The 19133-nt window shown below is 37.1% G+C and overlaps 1 protein-coding gene across 1 annotated transcript in view; it reads right to left on the bottom strand.

The window, feature by feature from the left end:
• rdgA (retinal degeneration A) overlaps positions 1–19133 on the bottom strand; it is a 734186-nt gene that overhangs the window by 152998 nt on the left and 562055 nt on the right. The gene's annotated exons all lie outside the window — the stretch shown is intronic.

Raw genomic sequence — 19133 nt, forward strand, 5'->3', positions numbered from 1 at the left:
ATTGTAAGTATTCCGTTTTGCTCATCTACACTTGATATATATTAAATGTCAATTTAAATAATTCATGCAATCTGCAGATTTCAAACGATAAAGCACTTTCAACTTAATTCATTTGCTTGCTGTTCACTTATATTTGCAATTTGCCACAGTTGGCTATTAAATGCAACAAAATGATAAGCCAAAAGCAAATAAATGTTCATGCAATAAAATGTTAATTGGAAATACAGAAATAAAGTACACAGCAAATTTGATGGCATGACATTTAAATAAGTAGATGTTTTTTTTTTCCTAACTAATTTTCTGATTAATTATATTTTTGAAATTATTTTACTAGTAAAAAATAACATTTCGATCGTCGTTATAAACGTAAATTTTTACAAACGAAAGCAACTGTGCGTATAATGTATGTCAACACTTATACGCTCGGTATACCAGATTATTAATAATAATAATACGCCCGGTTGGCGAAAAACTTATTCTCATTTCAGCATTAAAGCTAATAATTGTTGCATTTTATATAACGATTTTCACCACCATTTATGTTTTTCTTTTGTCCCCTTGCCTAATTTATCGCACCTCTACATAATTACCATTCAATTCGTAAAACATTGAAAACCCTTGTTAAAAAATCCTCATCATTTTGCAAACAATTTAAATAAAGTCATAAACAGTTGGACTTTATTTAAACTGCCTGTGGCGTGGAATACTTAAAATCAAAATCATTAATAATTTCAAATAAATTGCAATTTATGGTCATATCATGGTTTTCAAATGCACGTGTTGTTCCAAATGAAAAAAAAAACATAACTATAAAAATAAGCCACAGTTGCAAAGCGGCGTTAGGTTTTGTCGGAATTACATACACAATATTCTCATATCTTCAATTTATTTTTGTGTGCAAAAAAATGTTCATTCATATCACGATGATGATAACGATGACAATCACAATAATGGCGCTGCTGCTGATGACGAAGAAGAATATTAAAAAACGTAATGGCGCGCAAAATTGTGTTCACTGATGGTGACTTTGTGGAATTTTTAACGCTTGTTTTTGTAATGGTTTGTAATGACGATGAAAATACTTTATAATCTGACCCGCAAAGGATGCTCCTAGACTCTTTCTGAATGAAAGGGTTCTTCTATAGACTCTTTTTGCAAGAAAATGTGCTTCTATAGACCGTTTTTGCAAGAAAGGTTGCTTCCATAGACTCTTCCTGAAAGAAAGGTTGCTGCTATAGACCCTTTCCGAATGAAAGGCTGCTCCTATAGAGCCTTTCTGAAGAAAAGGCTGCTTCTATAGAGCCTTTCTGAAAAAAGGGTGCTTCTATATAGACCCTTTCTGAAAGAGAGGGTGATTCTATAGACCCTTTTAGAAATAAAGAGTGCTTCTATAGACCCATTTTTAAAGAAAGGGTGCTTCTATAGACCCACTCTGAAAGAAAGGGTGCTTCTATAGACCCACTTTAAAAGAAAGGGTGCTTCTCTAGACCCTTTCTGGAGGGAAGGGTGCTTCTAAAGACCCTTTCTGAAAGAAAGAGTGTTTCTATAGACTATATCTGAAAGAAAGGGTGCTTCTATAAACCTTTTCTGAAAGAAAGGGTGCTTCTATAGAACCTTTCTGAAAGAAAAGGTGCTTCTATAGAACCCTTCAGAAAGAAAGGGTGCTTCTATAGAACCTTTCTGAAAGAAAAGGTGCTTCTATAGAACCCTTCAGAAAGAAAGGGTGCTTCCATAGAACCTTTCTGAAAGAAAAGGTACTTCTATAGAACCCTTCAGAAAGAAAGGGTGCTTCTATAGAACCTTTCTGAAAGAAAAGGTGCTTCTATAGAACCCTTCAGAAAGAAAGGGTGCTTCTATAGACCCTCTTTGCAGAGCTTCTATAGAACCCTTCAGAAAGAAAGGGTGCTTCTATAGACCCTCTTTGCTGTGCTTCTATAGACTCACTCTGAAAGAAAGGGTGCCCCTCTAGACCCTTTCTGGAGGAAAGGGTGCTTCTATAGACCCTTTATGAAAGAACGCGTGCATCTATAAACTCTATCTGAAAGACAGTGTGCTTTTATAGACGCTTTCCGAAGAAAAGGCTGCTTCTATACTGCCTTTCTGATGAAAAGGCCTTTTGAAAGAAAGGGTGTTTCTATATAGACCCTTTCTGAAAGAGAGGGCAATTCTATAGACCCTTTCTGAAAGAGAGGGCAATTCTATAGACCCTTTCTGAAAGAAAGGGTAATTCTATAGACCCTTTCTGAAAGAGAGGGTGATTCTATAATAGAGCCTTTCTGAAAGAAGTGGTGCTACTATGGACCCACTCTGAAAAAGGGAACTTCTCTAGACCCTTTCTTAAAGAAAGGGTGCTTCTATAAACCCTTTCTGAAAGAAAGGGTGCTTCTATAGACCCTTTCTGAAAGAAAGGGTGCTTCTATAGACCCCTTCTGAAAGAAAGAGTACTTCTATAGACCCCTTCTGAAAGAAAGATTGCATCTACATACCCTTTCTGAAAGAAGGAGTGCTTCTATAGACACCTTCTCAAAGAAAGGGTGCTTCTATAGACACTTTCTCAAAGAAAGGGTGCATCTATAGACCCTTTCTCAAAGAAAGGGTGCTTCTCTAGATTCTTTCTCCAAGAAAGGCTGCTTCTCTAGACCCTTTCTTAAAGAAAGGGTGCTTCTATAAACCCTTTCTGAAAGAAAGGGTGCTTCTATAGACCCTTTCTAAAAGAAAGGGTGCTTCTATAGACCCTTTCTAAAAGAAAGGGTGCTTCTATAGACCCTTTCTGAAAGAAAGGGTGTTTTAATAGACCCTTTCTGAAAGAAAGGGTGTTTCAATAGACCCTTTCTGAAAGAAAGAGTACTTCTATAGACCCCTTCTGAAAGAAAGATTGCTTCTACATACCCTTTCTGAAAGAAGGAGTGCTTCTATAGACACCTTCTCAAAGACCCTTTCTCAAAGAAAGGGTACTCCTATAGACCCTTCCTCAAAGAAAGAGTGCTTCTATAGACCCTTCCTCAAAGAAATGGTGCTTCTATAGACCCTTTCTCAAAGAAAGGGTGCTTCTATAGACCCTTTCTCAAGGAAAGGGTGCTTCTATAGACCCTTTCTCAAAGAAAGGGTGCTTCTATAGACCCTTTCTCAAAGAAAGGGTGCTTCTATAGACCCTTTCTCAAGGAAAGGGTGCTTCTATAGACCCTTTCTCAAAGAAAGGGTGCTTCGATAGACCCTTTCTCAAAGAAAGGGTGCTTCGATAGACCCTTTCTCAAAGAAAGGGTGCTTCTATAGACCCTTTCTCAAAGAAAGGATGCTTCTACAGACCCTTTCTCAAAGAAAGGGTGCTTCTATAGACGCTTTCTCAAAGAAAGGGTACTTCTATAGACCCTTTCTTAGGGAAAGGGTGCTTCTATAGATCCTTTCTTAAAGAAAGGGTGCTTCTATAGACACTTTCTCAAAGAAAGGGTGCTTCTATAGACCCTTTCTCAAAAAAAGGATGCCTCTATTGACCCTTTCTTAAAGAAATGGTGCTTCTATAGACCCTTTCTTAAAGAAAGGGTGCTTCTATAGACCCTTTCTTAAAGAAAGGGTGCTTCTATAGATCCCTCCTCAAAGAAAGGGTGCTTCTATAGACCCCTTCTCAAAGAAAGGGTGCTTGTATAGAACCTTTCTCAAAGAAAGGGTGCTTGTATAGAACCTTTCTCAAAGAAAGGATGCTTCTATTGACGCTTTCTTAAAGAAAGGGTGCTTCTATTGACCCTTTCTCAAAGAAAGGGTGCTTCTATAGAACCCTTCTCCAAGAAAGGGCGCTTCTATAGACCCCTTCTCAAAGAAAGGGTGCTTCTATAGACCCCTTCTCAAAGAAAGGGTTCTTCTATAGACCCTTTCTCAAAGAAAGGGTGCTTCTATAGACCCTTTCTCAAAGAAAGGATGCTTCTATTGACCCTTTCTTAAAGAAAGGGTGCTTCTATAGATCCCTCCTCAAAGAAAGGGTGCTTCTATAGACCCCTTCTCAAAGAAAGGGTGCTTGTATAGAACCTTTCTCAAAGAAAGGATGCTTCTATTGACGCTTTCTTAAAGAAAGGGTGCTTCTATTGACCCTTTCTCAAAGAAAGGGTGATTCTATAGAACCCTTCTCCAAAAAAGGGCGCTTCTATAGACCCCTTCTCAAAGAAAGGGTGCTTCTATAGACCCCTTCTCAAAGAAAGGGTGCTTCTATAGACCCCTTCTCAAAGAAAGGGTTCTTCTATAGACCCTTTCTCAAAGAAAGGGTGCTTCTATAGACCCTTTCTCAAAGAAAGGATGCTTCTATTGACCCTTTCTTAAAGAAAGGGTGCTTCTATAGACCCTTTCTCAAAGAAAGTGTGCTTCTACAGACCCTTTCTCAAAGAAAGTGTGCTTCTACAGTCCCTTTCTCAAAGAAAGTGTGCTTCTACAGACCCTTGCTCAAAGTAAGTGTGCTTTTTTAGACCCTTTCTAAAAGAAAGGGTGCCTCTTAAGACACTTTCTATAAGAAAGGGTTATTTTATAGACCTTTTCTGAAGAAGGGGTGCATTCTTTCTTTCAGAAAGGGCGCTTCTATAGACACTTTCGGAAAGAAAGTGTTCTTCTATAGACACTTTCAGAAAGAATGGGTTCTTCTGTAGACACTTTCGGAAAGAAAGGGTTCTTCTATAGACCCTTTCGGAAAGAAAGGATTCTTTTATAGACTTCTTCGGAAAGAAAGGGTTCTTCTAAAGACCCTTTCGGAAAGAAAGGGTTATTTAATAGACCATTTCGGAAAGAAAGCGTCCTTCTATAGACCCTTTCGGAAAGAAAGTGATCTTCTATAGACTCTTTCGGAAAGCAAGGGTTCTTCTAAAGACCCTTTCGGAAAGAAACGGTTCTTCTTAGACCCTTTCGGAAAGAAAGAGTTCTTCTATAGACCCTTCTTTAACGGAGCTGTAGTCAGATAACGTGTCAGAAGTCTTCCTTAGCCAGATGACGTTTCGTTGGTCTTCTATAGATAGAAGACTAGTTACAGGTCCTTTCATGGGTCTTCTATACATAGAAGACATTTCACAGATCTTCTATTGATAGTAGACCTTTTGCAGATCTTCTATAAATAGAAGACCTATTTATAGATAGAAGACCTTTCAAAGTTCTTCTATAGTCTCAAGACCTTTCACAGGCCTTATATACCCAGAAGACCTTACAATGGTCGTCTATAGCCCGAAGATCGTTACGGGTTTTCTATAGCCACCCAGCAAAGTGTTCAATGCCAAAGATGCCATTCAATCATGGGTGCAAGTTATCTGGCATGGCATCTTTTTAGCATCTTCATCGGTGAGTTTTATATGAGCGTGGACCACAAAAGATGATATACATTTTTGGATCCAAAGCTAGTCATTTACACCAATGTTTTGACATGTCATTTTTACCAACCCTTTGCAATGACATCATTACGACGAGAGTTTCAACATCGTTGGTTGTGATTTCGAGTCTCCGACAACATCAAGACTACTGTAAATAATTAACCTTATATATTTAAAAAAAAATGTGTATAAATAAAAGCACAAAATTCATCTCTATTGGATCGATTGAATGGGTTCAAATGCTGATGAAAAGATCGGATCTTTCACAACTTCCAACCAATGGTTCAAATGATAATGAAAAGATCGGATCTTTCACGAATTCGTTTGAAACAAAAGATGCCATGAAATCACGTCATTGCATGGAATCCCTTCCTACAAATTTTGCTGGGCAGAAGAACTTTCACAGTTCTTCTATAGCCACAAACCATTTCAGGAAAAAAATCCTAGAAATACACACGTAACATTACGCAACAAAAGATTTGCTCTCAACCCCTAAACAAAACACCTTTAAATAGTTAATATAGTTCAATGACAAATGTGCTGTGGTGCGCAGACCACAACAAATAACACAACAAGAAAAATCTTGTAATTGTGTAAATCATTCATTCACCTTTTTTATTCGTGTCATGTTTTAATCCATTCTTTGTTATTTGTTTTACCTGTGGCGAAACAGTTGCCTTAGGTCGTTGTTTTTGTTTACGGTATCAGTGTCATTTCAACCTCTACAACAAGAGGTCATACAATTTTACTCACACAGTGCTTACAAACCACACACACACACGAGGCTCTTATTTAAATAAACTTCTTATTCATGTCAAATGTGTGAAATGATATATAAGTATGTATATGTGTGGTTTATTTGATGAACTGTCACCTTGTAACATTAACCACAAATTCCAACACATAATACGTCTTCCATATACCTACTTACAGACATACCTCTACCTTCCTTTCTTTCAAAGTAATAAACCCAGGGAGACTGTAGGATTTGCAATAACAAAGTAAATTTGTGATATATGGTAAAGAAAAATAAATTACACATTTCTGATGGTCGACGATGCTAAAAGTAGGAAAATGTTAAACAAATTTTAATTCTGTCGTATAAGTTATATAACACGCATACGTCACATGGCACGCATATTTAAAACACTAATACGCCACACTAGACAGGCTACATATTTATGCAATTACAAAGGTATTTTCATTTGCTTGGTATCATTTCAGAGAATACCGTAGATTTCTTGGATTTCATTAAAGTACGAGGCCTAGATGTATCTGATGTTTAATTCAAATTAATCTCACTTTCATCCCATAATATTTTTTGCTTCCGTACACATGTGACACAAAGTTGATTTGCGGTTGTAATCTCTCTGATGGAAGACTTTTTATGGTAAATTCTTTTTTAACGAATACCGGAAACCTTCCCTAGAAAAACATTAACCATAATCCATTTAGCTACCCTCAACCGCCACCATGACAAAGGTAAAAAAAAAATAAAAAATAAAAACCTTTATGCCCCGGCATCAGTTTTTGGGTAGCTTAATAGGCTAATGATTCCCACCACAAAAACGAGGAAATTAAATGGCATTTTCTCTCACCCAAAAGGGTTTCTTGTCTTATTTCCTACATTTTTTTGAAGGGATGTCATGCGCAGCACCTTTATGATGGCTTTGATTTATGTCAGGAAGGCCATGGGTTCTTTTTTCGCACCTTCTGAAAAGTATAATATTTTCTATCTATTATAGAAAAATGTTCATTGTTTTGTTTGTTTAATTGTTTGTACCGTATGGACTCAAAACCGCTGAACTAATTTTCCAGAAATTTTCATAGAATTTAGCATTCTTTCTATTTTGCGCACAGTTTTATCTAATCTAAAATAATTATACAATATTTCTTGGAACTTACAATGTAAGTTTAACACCAACCACATAATCTAATCTCTTTCTTAGCAAAAGCTAAGCAGAAAATTAATTATAAATGTATTTTGCTGGACAGGAGTCTTATCTATTAGTTGATAGATTTATTTATTATTAATTAGAAATTCTTTATAAAGAACATACATATCTAATATTTCTAAAAATTCTCAAAATTGAATATCGTTATCTAAAAAAAGAAACACCAGAATGTAATTTTAAGATAAATTTGGTAGCAATGGATAAAAATTATAAATAACACTGTACAACACAAAAAATAATTACAAGATAATTCGGCCAGATTATGAAAGAGGACCGAAAAAAAGAAGACACGTGTATCGCCGTTTTGAAAGTTTACCTCGGGAAGTAACATAAATAGGCGTGGCAAGTTCCTCCCATTTCTACAGGTATTGAAATATTCGACATCAGAATCCTTGGAATCCTTGCATTTTAGGTATAAAGTGTCTTTGGCAATATTACTGACAACAATACGGGGTATCTTTTTATGGAAAAAATTAACCCTCATACGAGTCGCTAAAGGGGTCTTTTTGGTCCATTTTTCCAAAAACGTTTAAAAACATTTTTAAAATGTGATCGTATCGGTCAATTTTATCAGAGCAGGAGTAGCTGCCATCATTATAGTATGGATGTTAGGACTCGTATGTCAGATATACAGTGGCTCCAAGCGAAAGTCGTACACCTAATGACATTTTTTTAATTGACTTATATCTCCGATACAAAAAGGGATATGAAGAAAGTATTTACGCAGCTTTATAGTGTATTTAGTCGACAATTTAGAAACACGATATAATAAAATAATCAACCCGTTTACATTGTTATAAAGTTAAAATATCTGAAATACTAAGAATTTTAGCACCAAGCGAAAGTCGTACAGCAATTATAAAGACAAAATATTTATAAATATAAATCGTCCTTCGGCATATTTCTGGTTTCAGTTGAATTCTGCAATCGATTTAGAATATTTTTGACCAGTTTTGAACAGCTGAAGTTTAAACTATGTCGCTGTTTGTTTGGAAAATCTCTCCTATAAAGATGTCTGGAAGTATAAGTCTTCTGGGACATTTTCCATTTATAGAACCACTATAGACGATTTATTGTTCAAGCTTGGACTACAGTCCAGCCAACCCATGTTATTGAAACAATTATTTAATACCAGTGGTCGCAAATAATAAGCTTTTATGCTTGAAGTCAGAGTTTTGGCAGAAAGAACAACGCTTACCTTGACCAATATATTATTCGACAGGTAGTGAGAACTAATTTTAATTATAAAATCTCACAGTTTGATTCCCAATGACTTCAGAAAAATTATAAAACAAAGATTCAAATCTGAAAGATAAGCCCCACACGCCCACAAATACACTGATGCGTTATGTTCTATTATTCGTGTATTAGACATGAAGCAATTTGTGGGATTTTTCACAATGTAATGTCAGGTTTCGGACAGAACTTGTTGGATCTATGAAAATTACACTCTTTTAAGAAAATTTATGCATTCATCGCTATTATTTTGATATTCTAAACATCGCTCTTGGATAAATTTATGTATAGCTTTTTTGCGACTTTTTTATCACCAATTGACAAGGTATTTATGTTGTAAAAATTTGAGTGCACATTGGAAAAATAAGCTTCCAAATATTTTTCTCAATCGATTAGAGTGTCGGGACACTAAAAATCAACTCATTTTGCACTTCGTGTATTAAACTATCCAAAAGAAAATATTGTTTTTTTAATGTTTTAGTTATTTTAAATATTTCATATGGTTTTTTTTCTTATTAGTAGACATCAAGGTATTGAATAGCTTTGCAGTTTTAATTTTCGATATCTGCTGAATCTAAAAAAAATTGTTTTTGTAAAGTTAAATAAATAATTTTCTCATGTTGTTTCATAAAAATAATTTTTATTTCATTTTTACGCTTCTTTCCCATTTAACCTGATACAAGTTTCCAGAATGGACCCTGTCAATTGTAAAGAAGCGCAGATGTTACGCTAAATCGATCGTAGGATTTAACAAAAAACAGGAACATGTACTAGAATTAATTATTTTAACAAATAGTTTGTCTTTATAATTGCTGTACGACTTTCGCTTGGTGCTAAAATTCTTAGTATTTTAGCTAATTTAATTTTTCAACAATGTAAACGGGTTGATTATTTTATTATATCATGTTTCTAAATTGTCGACTAAATGCACTAAAAGGCTGCGTAAATACTTTCTTCATATCCCATTTTGTGCCGGAGATATAAGTCAATTAAAAACATTTCATTGGGTGTACGACTTTCGCTTGGAGCCACTGTATATTCACTGGACAATAGCCGTAGACTATGCTCAGGAACATTATTTTAGTTAATGGTACTAAAATACGTAATTTTTCAAAGTCCGATTTGGGTTATCAATCTTTTCCATATATATATATTCATGGCAAAGCCCAGGATTTATCTTGGTCCCTCTTTCATCTCAAGTGGACACTGACCTCCCCGTGGTGTCACCTGGGGAACTGCCTTAAACACCCCTTAAAGGTAATGAGCTAACATGTGCCGCGCGTTCAACCATAAGAACGTTAAAAACTTGGGTTTGGGTGTCGGGTTAGTAACCCTCCCCTAGAAAAAACAGCCTACTATGAAAAAACGAAAGAAAAGAAAAACAACCCCTCTAAAGTTGACGAACCCCGCAAACGTTTTAAGGACCATGATCTGCGAATCTGCACCTGGAATTTTCGCACTCTTTATAGAGAAGGTGCAGTCTTCGCATTGGCATTGGCGTACTTGAAAAGTACAAGGCGAATATTACTGCCATACAGGAAATACGATGGATTGGGAAAGGCGTCACAATAACACCTAAAGGTGACGCACTGTATTATAGCTGCCATGACGTAAAGCATGAGTTTGGTTGCGGATTCGTAGTTAGTCGGAGACTAAAACATCTGGTATCCAGCTTCACCCCAGTGAATGAAAGACGTGCTGCAATTCGAATAAAAGCTAAATTCTTTAACATCAGCTTTATTTGCGCCCATGCTTCCACTGAAGAAAAGGACGAACAGAACAATGATATATTTTACGAGCGCTTAGAAGAAACATATGACCGTTGCCCTGCCCATGACATTAAATTCATTCTAGGCGATTTTAATGCCAAAATTAGAAAGCAGAATATCTTTGGCCCAACAGTCGGGAAATTCAGCCTCCACAGTGAAACATCTGACAAAGGTATGAGGCTGATAGACTTTGCAGCTGCAAAAAACATGGTAGTTAGCAGTACCAGATTTAATCGTCTCGATATTCATAAGGGCACCTGGCTGTCTCCAGATGAAAGAACAAGTAATCAAATTGATCATGTTGTGATAGATGGAAGAGATTCATCCAGCGTGTTGGATGTACGATCGTTCCGAGGCGCAAACATTGATTCGGACCACTACCTTGTTGCAGCAAAGGTACGTACCCGTCTAAACGTTGCAAATAAATCACGAACAGACACAGCGCGGAAGTTGGACATCGATAGGCTGCAAACACAACAGATAGCCACAGCATATTCCACTCAACTAGCCCAATTGCTTAACGCGAGCACTCCTTGTCCCGATAACATAACAACACAATGGCAAAATATTGCCCACTCCATGCAAACATCCGCAAAATTCATACTTGGATTCCAGAGACCTCCACAAAGGAATTCATGGTATGACCAGGAGTGTCGTGCTGCTACCGAAGAAAAACATGCGGCATATAGAGCTACTTTACAATCAGTAGCAACGCGTAGCGCACAGAGAGAGATAGGGAGAAAAGGAGAGAAGAGAAACGTCTTTTCCGCAAGAAGAAGAGAGAAATGGAAAAGCGGGAGTGTGAAAAAATCGAGATGTACAGGAGCCAGAATGAAGTCCGAAAATTCTACCAAAGAGTAAAACATCAAACAGAGGGCTTTGGTACAGGCACATCCTCCTGTAGAGACTAGCAAGGTAATCTGGTAACAGATACAGATAGCGTGCTCAGGATATGGAAGGAACATTTCTCCAATCTGCTAGTATCCAATAGTAGCGAAGAAGATGATACCACAGATCCAATCCCAGAAGATGGTATATAACTATACCGCCCGGCCAAGATGAGGTAGAAACAGCAATCAACCGACTGAAGGATAATAAGGCAGCAGGAGCCGATGGCTTACCAGCCGAGCTGTTTAAAACCGGAGGCGACGCGCTGATAAGGTGTATGCATCAGCTAGTTAGCACCATCTGGCAGGAAGAACGCGTACCCGACGATTGGAACCTGAGCATCCTATGTCCCGTCCACAAGACAGGAGATAAGACTGTATGCTCCAACTATAGGGGCATAAGTCTTCTCCCTATTGCCTATAAGATAGTGTCAGGGATATTGTGCGAACGACTAAAGCCTATGGTCAACGAGATAATTGGACCATACCAATGTGGCTTTAGACCTGGCAAGTCCACCATTGACCAGATATTTACCCTGCGGCAAATCCTAGAGAAAACCCAAGAGATGCAGATCGACACATTTCACCTTTTTGTCGATTATAAAGCAGCATTCGACAGTCCCCTCCGATCAAAGGTATTCCATGCAATGTCTGAATTTGGTATCCCCGCTTTGTAAGATGACTTTAACTGATACTAGGTCCTCAGTTAAAATTGGAAAGAACCTCTCCGAAGAATTTTGTACCAAAAGAGGTTTCTGGCAAGGAGACAGCCTTTCGTGTGACCTATTCAACATTTTGCTGGAAAAGGTAATACGAGATGCAAATGTCAAAAGAAATGGCACAATTTACACAAATAGCCACATGTTACTTGCTTATGCTGATGACATAGACATCATGGGACGATCAGTAAAGGAAGTAACTGATACCTTTAGGAAGGTCGAAGCAGAATCTGCGAAAGTGGGTCTGGCGGTAAACGGCGAAAAGACCAAATTGATGGTGTCGACGCGCAAAGCGTCCATAGAGCTCGGACCAACTGTGGAAGTTTTGTACCTACAATTTTGAGGTAGTTAAAGACTTCGTCTACCTCGGCACTGTCATAAACACAGCAAACAACATCAGTTGTGAAATAAGAAGAAGAATTGTATTGGTCAACAGATGCTACTATGGTTTAAGTAAGAAATTTAAAAACAAAGCCACATCTCGTCAAACAAAAATAACACTATACAAAACGCTGATACTACCCGTGCTAATGTATGGCTCCGAAGCATGGATACTTGCGCAAGCAGATAAGTCAGTGATTGGTGTGTTTGAGAGGAAAATTCTTCGAAAGATCTACGGGCCGGTGAATATCGACGTCGTATGAACCACGAGCTATATAAGCTATACAAAGACATGCATATAGTTAAACGTATCGAGATGCAACGATAGCGTTGGCTAGGCCATATCATGAGAATGAGCGATGATGAATCCGCTAAAAAGGCGTATGAATACATGCCACATGGCGGTGTACGCAGAATCGGCAGGCCTAAGTTTCGATGGAGCATACAAGTGGATGAAGAAATGAAAAGCGCGGTATTCCAAAAAGTCAAGCGAAAAACAGAGAGGAATAGAGATCTTTTCTTAGTTCGGTCTATGGAACAAATGTTCTGTAATGGGCCAACTAAGTAAGTAAGTAAGTAATATTCACCATAGATATTTCAAAAACAGTTTGGAGCGACCACACACAATGTTCTGAAAGAATTTATTATGAAAAACATCAATAAAATATTCAACAAAAATGTGAATAAAAACGGTAGAATATGGTCCTAAATCATATATAAAAAGCGAAAGCTTCTGGAGATGTTAAATATTATAACTACAAATTTCTTTTGTTCAGAGACACATAATGAAATTTGATTTGGAACATTTCTTCTTTTGACACAACCCCCAAAAAGTGAGGTATTTTAGGAGATTTTTGACTCAGTATTGAATAAATTTTAATTAAGAGTCGAAAAGTTTAACAAATAATTTCTACCTATAATATCTAATTTTGTAACGTCATTTTCTAAACAAGGTATTTTACTTAGATATCTAGTTTGTTTTGGGACTTACAATGTAGACTATTTCTTCTTTTAGCACCGTTCGTCTAGAATTAAATTTCATGTTACTTTCATGCATCAACTCGAAAAAAGGAACAAAACAAATTTATAAAAAAACCTAAGGGTGTTTTGTTGGCAAACTTGATGTATATATTTTATTGATATATATTGCAAACATATATTTTATTTATTCGGCGACTTATATTGAAATTTGATGGAGATTATTTTTGTCTTTGACGTCTTCTATCTAGAATGAAGTTTTGTTGGACAAAACTTAATAAACTCAGATAAAGTACAACATTAACCCTAAGACGTGATTTTACTTTTGGCAGATTCCTGGCATTTAGGTACGATTTAGAGTTCTGGTGTATTCGAGGACCTATAGTAAAATTTTATGACAAATGATTTTGTAGAATATTTTGATCTGATACGATCACATGTTAAAGGTGTTTTTAAACGTTTTTGGAAAAAGGGACCAAAAAGACCCCTTTAGTGACTCGCATGAGCGTTAATTTTTTGCATAAAAAGATACCCCGCATTGTTGTCAGTAATATTGCCATAGACACTTTACACCTAAAATGCAAGGATTCCAAGGAATCTGATGTCGAATATTTCAAAACCTGTACAAATGGGCGGAATTTGCCACGCCTATTTAGATTACTTCCAGACGTAAACATTCAAAACGCCGATACACGTGTCTTCTTTTTTCGGTCCTCTTTCATAATTTGTGCGGGGTATCTTGTAATTTTAAAAAAGTTAGATTTGTTGTTGTACTGTGTAAAAAAAGTAGCAGTTGGCTTTGCTGACTGAGATATACCCTCAGCATATGTGAATTGAAACTTTTATCTACGGATAGATCGAATATATTTAGGGTATTTTCAGAATAGTGTGGCCCTTTTTGGATATTTGAACTTGCCGACAAAAATGTGAATTAGGCTTAAAGTTCAAAAGTCGCTGTAAACAGGACTACAACGAACAGCATCGGTATAGATTTCCAAAGGATCTTCGAACAGACTCTAAACTGCACTTAGACACAAATGTTGAACTTTTGTGGGGGAGGTTCCCTTAAGAAGAGGACCGATATTGGCCATTTTAAAAGTTAAACTAAATTTGGACAAAATATTAGGAGACATAAAGACCAAATTGTTTGCCCCGTTCAAGAGATATCGTGCATACTATTTTAGTGACATTTTTTAAATATTGGGGGGATGAAACGGAAGTTGTGGACCGGTATTTCCCATCTTTGAATTGAAACTTAGTTTCGTATGGAAACTTAGTTGTTACAACAAAAATCAAAGGGATTCGAGAGCATGTCCTAAAGTGAACTTTTCCGAAAATGTGTGGGGGAGGTAGGCGAAGGAGTGGACCGATTGAGTTCATATTGGAACATCATCATGCAAAATATGGATGCATCCAAAATATGGATGTGCTAAATTGGATTTGTTGGAAGATGCAATAATTTAATGCTTATAAGGGTTATCCCTTATCGTTAACCGATCGTCATAAATTTTTGTAGGATTCGTTTTTTAGCCACAGCAAAGAACTGCTAGAGTTTTTTCATCGATTGGCCTTTAGAGAAGTTTCGTGAAAATGCACCTTTGGACCCATACAAATTACTATGGAAACAAAGATCGCTAGGTTGGCACTGGTCAACGTTAACCGATCGCCATTAAATTTGGATTTTTGGGTTTTTGGATCAAATAGAAAAAAATTAGGGGATAGGAGTTCTAAAACAAGTAAAAAAGTATCAGTCGTCTTTGCTGACAGTGATATACCCTCAGCCTGTGTGAATTGAAATACTTTTTTCCCAAAAAAAAACTTATGTATTTAGTGGGTTTTCAAAATTTTGGGAGTATGGACCAACAAAAGTATGGATAGGATTAAAGCTCAAAAATTTGCGGGAATATCGATAGATATAGCTTTTTATCACACTAGCCTACGAAAAACATAATATCGCTGTAAACAGGGCCACTAGGAAAACCTTCTGTAAAATTGTCCAAAGGATCCTCGAACAGACCCTTAACCACACAAAAATTTCGAACATTTGTGTGGGCGGTACCACAAGGATGAGACAGATAGGACCCTAATGTGAACATAAACTAAGTTTCGACAATATTTAGAGATCCAAAGTTTGGACCAAATCGGTTGCTACGTCTATGAGAAATCCAGCGTGCATTTTAGTAAATATCTTGCGCTCCAACCACTACACACAGGTGTCATAGGGGTTTTTTGTAACTTTCAGGCTATTTTCTCAGGATGTATGGACTTGTCCCAGATAAAACTAGTACCGTCGTATGGGGGGCGGTGAATACAACATGTTACAACAAAAACCGAAGCGATTCGAGAGCAGGTCCTAAACTGAACTTTTCCGAAATTTTGTGTGGGAGGTACCCGAAGGAGTGGACCGATTGAGTCCATATTGAAACCTTATCTAATAATGGTAGACATTTCACGATATGCAAAGTATGCACCAAATCGGTTACTCCCTTCAAGAGTTATAGTTCGTACAAATTTTCCGAACATTTTCGAACATTTGTGGGGGAGGTACCGGAAGGAGTGGACCGATATAACCCATCTTCGAACTTAAACTAAGTTTGGACAAAATATTACAAAAGCCAAATTTCGGACCGAATCGGTAGATCCGTTCGAGAGATATCGTGCGCTCCAGCCAGCCAGACAAACAGACAGACGGACGGACATTGCTCAATCGACTCCAAATTGTCTGAAACACATTTTGTCCAAACATACACTTGGGGTCTAAAACCATTATTTCGATGAGGCACATTTTGCCCGTATGAAAGTGCAAATACTCTCGTTATCATAAATGCTGAGAGTATAAAAATAAATTTTGTGTGTTTTTTGGGTCACTCTAATGTACATATTCTGGCGAACAACCTAAAATAATCGGAGTAACGGAGATTGTTTAGTAGAGTTATTCCATGTAAGAGTAATTTTTTGCCAGATAAGCCAATTCAAGCCGCACGTGAAATCGTAGGCGTAACGGGAACGATTCCAATGAAAATACTCCGATTTTTGGAATCGTTTTTAAATGTTTGGTAACATGTTGTTCTTGCGTTACGACGAACAGTGACCAATTTTGCCAAAAACCTGGCCAAAAATCTAAATATTATTGGATTTTTACCTAATCTTGGGTATTCATGTTTTTTGGATCGCTGATTTCATTATACCCTCAGCATTAATGCTAACGTGGGTATATACACTTTCATACGGGCAAAATGTGCCTCATCGAAATAATGGTTTTAGACACCAAGTATGTTAGGACGAAATCTGTTTCAGACAATTTGGAGTTGATTTAGCAATGTCCGTCCGTCTGTCTGTCTGGCTAGCTGGCTGGAGCGCACAATAACTCCCGAATGGATCAACCGATTGGGTCCAAAATTTGGGTTTCGTAATATTTTGTCCAAGCTTAGTTTAAGTTTGAAGATGGGTTTATCGGTCCACTCCTTCCGGTACCTCCCCCACAAAAGTTCGAAAAATCTTGGAAAATTTGTGCACCCGATTTCTTAAAGGGAGTAACCGATTTGGTCCATATTTTACACATCCTAATATATCTACCAGATATGGATCAGATTCGAATATGGACTATATTTGTCCACTCCTTCGGGTACCTCCCACACAAAGTTTCGGATAAGTTCACTTTAAGACTTGCTCTCGAATCACTTTGATTTTTGTTGCAGCAACTTGCATTCGCTGCCTCAATTACGACGGTAAAAGTTTTTTAAGAATTGAAAACATTTTTGGTTAATTGCCTTCAGTTTTTTGTGGCTCATTAAATTGTATTCGATTGCCCTCTCTCAGACTTTTTGGTATCCTTGCAATTTTGCCGCATGATTAGACAATTTGTCTGTTTTGCTGCTTCAATGGTTTTATTTTTCTAAGATTTCGCATCATTTGTTCAAAAGAAGAAATGAAACACAGTTCACCATCCACCCAAGCGGAAGTCAATGGTCATTGGACACAGTTAAAATTCAATTCAGTCAAGGTTTCATTAATTACTTGTTGTTGTTGGTTGGGGTCTGTTAGGTTGCCAAGTGTACGGGCGGGCTATGGCGGCATATCTGTTTTGAACATTTTTGCCAAGCCATTAAATTAATGTAACCATTTCATATATTTTTTAATTTTTTTTTGTTTTTTTGTAACTACAGTAAGTAGGATAAATGCCATTCATACCAAAAAAAAATGTTGGTGTGTCCTTTACCTTTTTGTTGGATTTATGAACATGAAAAGAACAACTAAAACATTTATCAGACGTTTGCTTTCCTTTAATAAAAATTAGATGAATTGTAAAAGGGAGATGGAAGAGCGGATGGAGTGTATTTCAAGTTGGTTGGCATTTTCTTTTTTTTTTTGAAATATTGAGCATTGAATGGTTTGAGTTTTGGTAATTTGTTACAGAAATCAAAAGTGAGTGACACCACCCATTCTGTATTTTACTTCATTCGGTTTTCAATTGTTGAAGATTTGTTTGAGAAATCATTTAAGCCATATGATAGCTGTCATGAACAGGTGTTATTTAATCTCTTCATGATGCAATACTTCAGCATTATTTTCTCATTTTGCCACATTCTTAGCTAATAATGCTTTTTTCGTTTATTTATTTTAATTATTTTTCAATCACATTTTTTGATGAAAAATCATAAATGTTTCTTGATACAAAGAGCAGGAGCAGTTTGGGTTTTGCCAAGAGGTAATTAGAACACAAAAACAACTAAACTAACTAAGGTGACGACTTTTGACCTTTTGTTCCCACAACTGTTTCTTTCTGTAGCAGGACTAATTTAACTTTTGCTTATTTATGACTAAAACAAGTAAAAAAGTATCAGGGATATACCCTCAACCTCAGACCTAAAGAAAAGAAGTAGCATAAAATAGTTCAATATAATACGACGTACAACGTTTGGACTAGATCTATTTCTCTCTTCGAGGGTTATCTTACGCACTACCCAGTTTAGTTGGTGCCGGCAGGATTTTTAGAGCTTTTGGGCCATTATCTCAAGAATGGGGAAAGCGAATACAAGTTGTTACAACAAATATCAAAGGGGTTCAAAGGCCACAATTTGGGGCGATTCGGCTGATCCGTTCAAGAGTTATCGTGCGCTCCAACCACTACACATGGTGCCATATAGGTTTTTTACAACTATCGAAATATTTTATAAGGAAGTATTGACTTGCGCCTGATAAAACTTGTACCGTAGTAATGGGACAGCAAATACAAGTGTTACAACAAATGTCAATGCGATTCGAGAACAGGTCCTAAACTGAAATTTTCGGAAATTTTGTGTGGGAGGTATCAGAAGGAGTGGACCCATAGAATCCATATTGGAATCTCAGCTATGTCTGGTAGAGGTGTCACGATGTGCAAAGTGTGGATGAAATCGGTTACTCCCTTTAAGAGTTATCGTGCGCACAATTTTTCCGAACATTTTCGAACTTTTGTGGGGGAGGTACCTGAAGAAGTGGACCGATATGGCTCATCTTCCAACGTAAACTAAGCTTGGACAAAATATTTAGACTGCCAAATTTTGGACCGAATCGGTTTATCCGTTCGAGAGTTATCGTGCGCTTCATCCACTATACATGGTGCCATAGCGGGTTTTTACACCTTCCGGTCCATTTTCTCATTTTCTCCGGGCCCCTCAAAAACGTGTACCGTCGTAATGGGAGCAACGAATACAAGTTGCTACAACAAAAATCAAAACGATTCGAGAGGAAGTTCTAAACTGCATTTTTCCGAAATTTTGTGTGGGAGGTACCCTAAGGAGTGGACCGATTGATCTATGTCTGGTAGATTTCGTACCGATTTCTAAACGATTTTTCGTAGGGGAATTCGATTAGATTTCGTTCCGATTTC

The sequence above is a fragment of the Musca autumnalis genome, unplaced genomic scaffold, assembly GCF_047663935.1.
Source record: "Musca autumnalis isolate F117 unplaced genomic scaffold, ASM4766393v1 scaffold_3, whole genome shotgun sequence".
Taxonomy (NCBI): Eukaryota; Metazoa; Arthropoda; class Insecta; order Diptera; family Muscidae; genus Musca; species Musca autumnalis.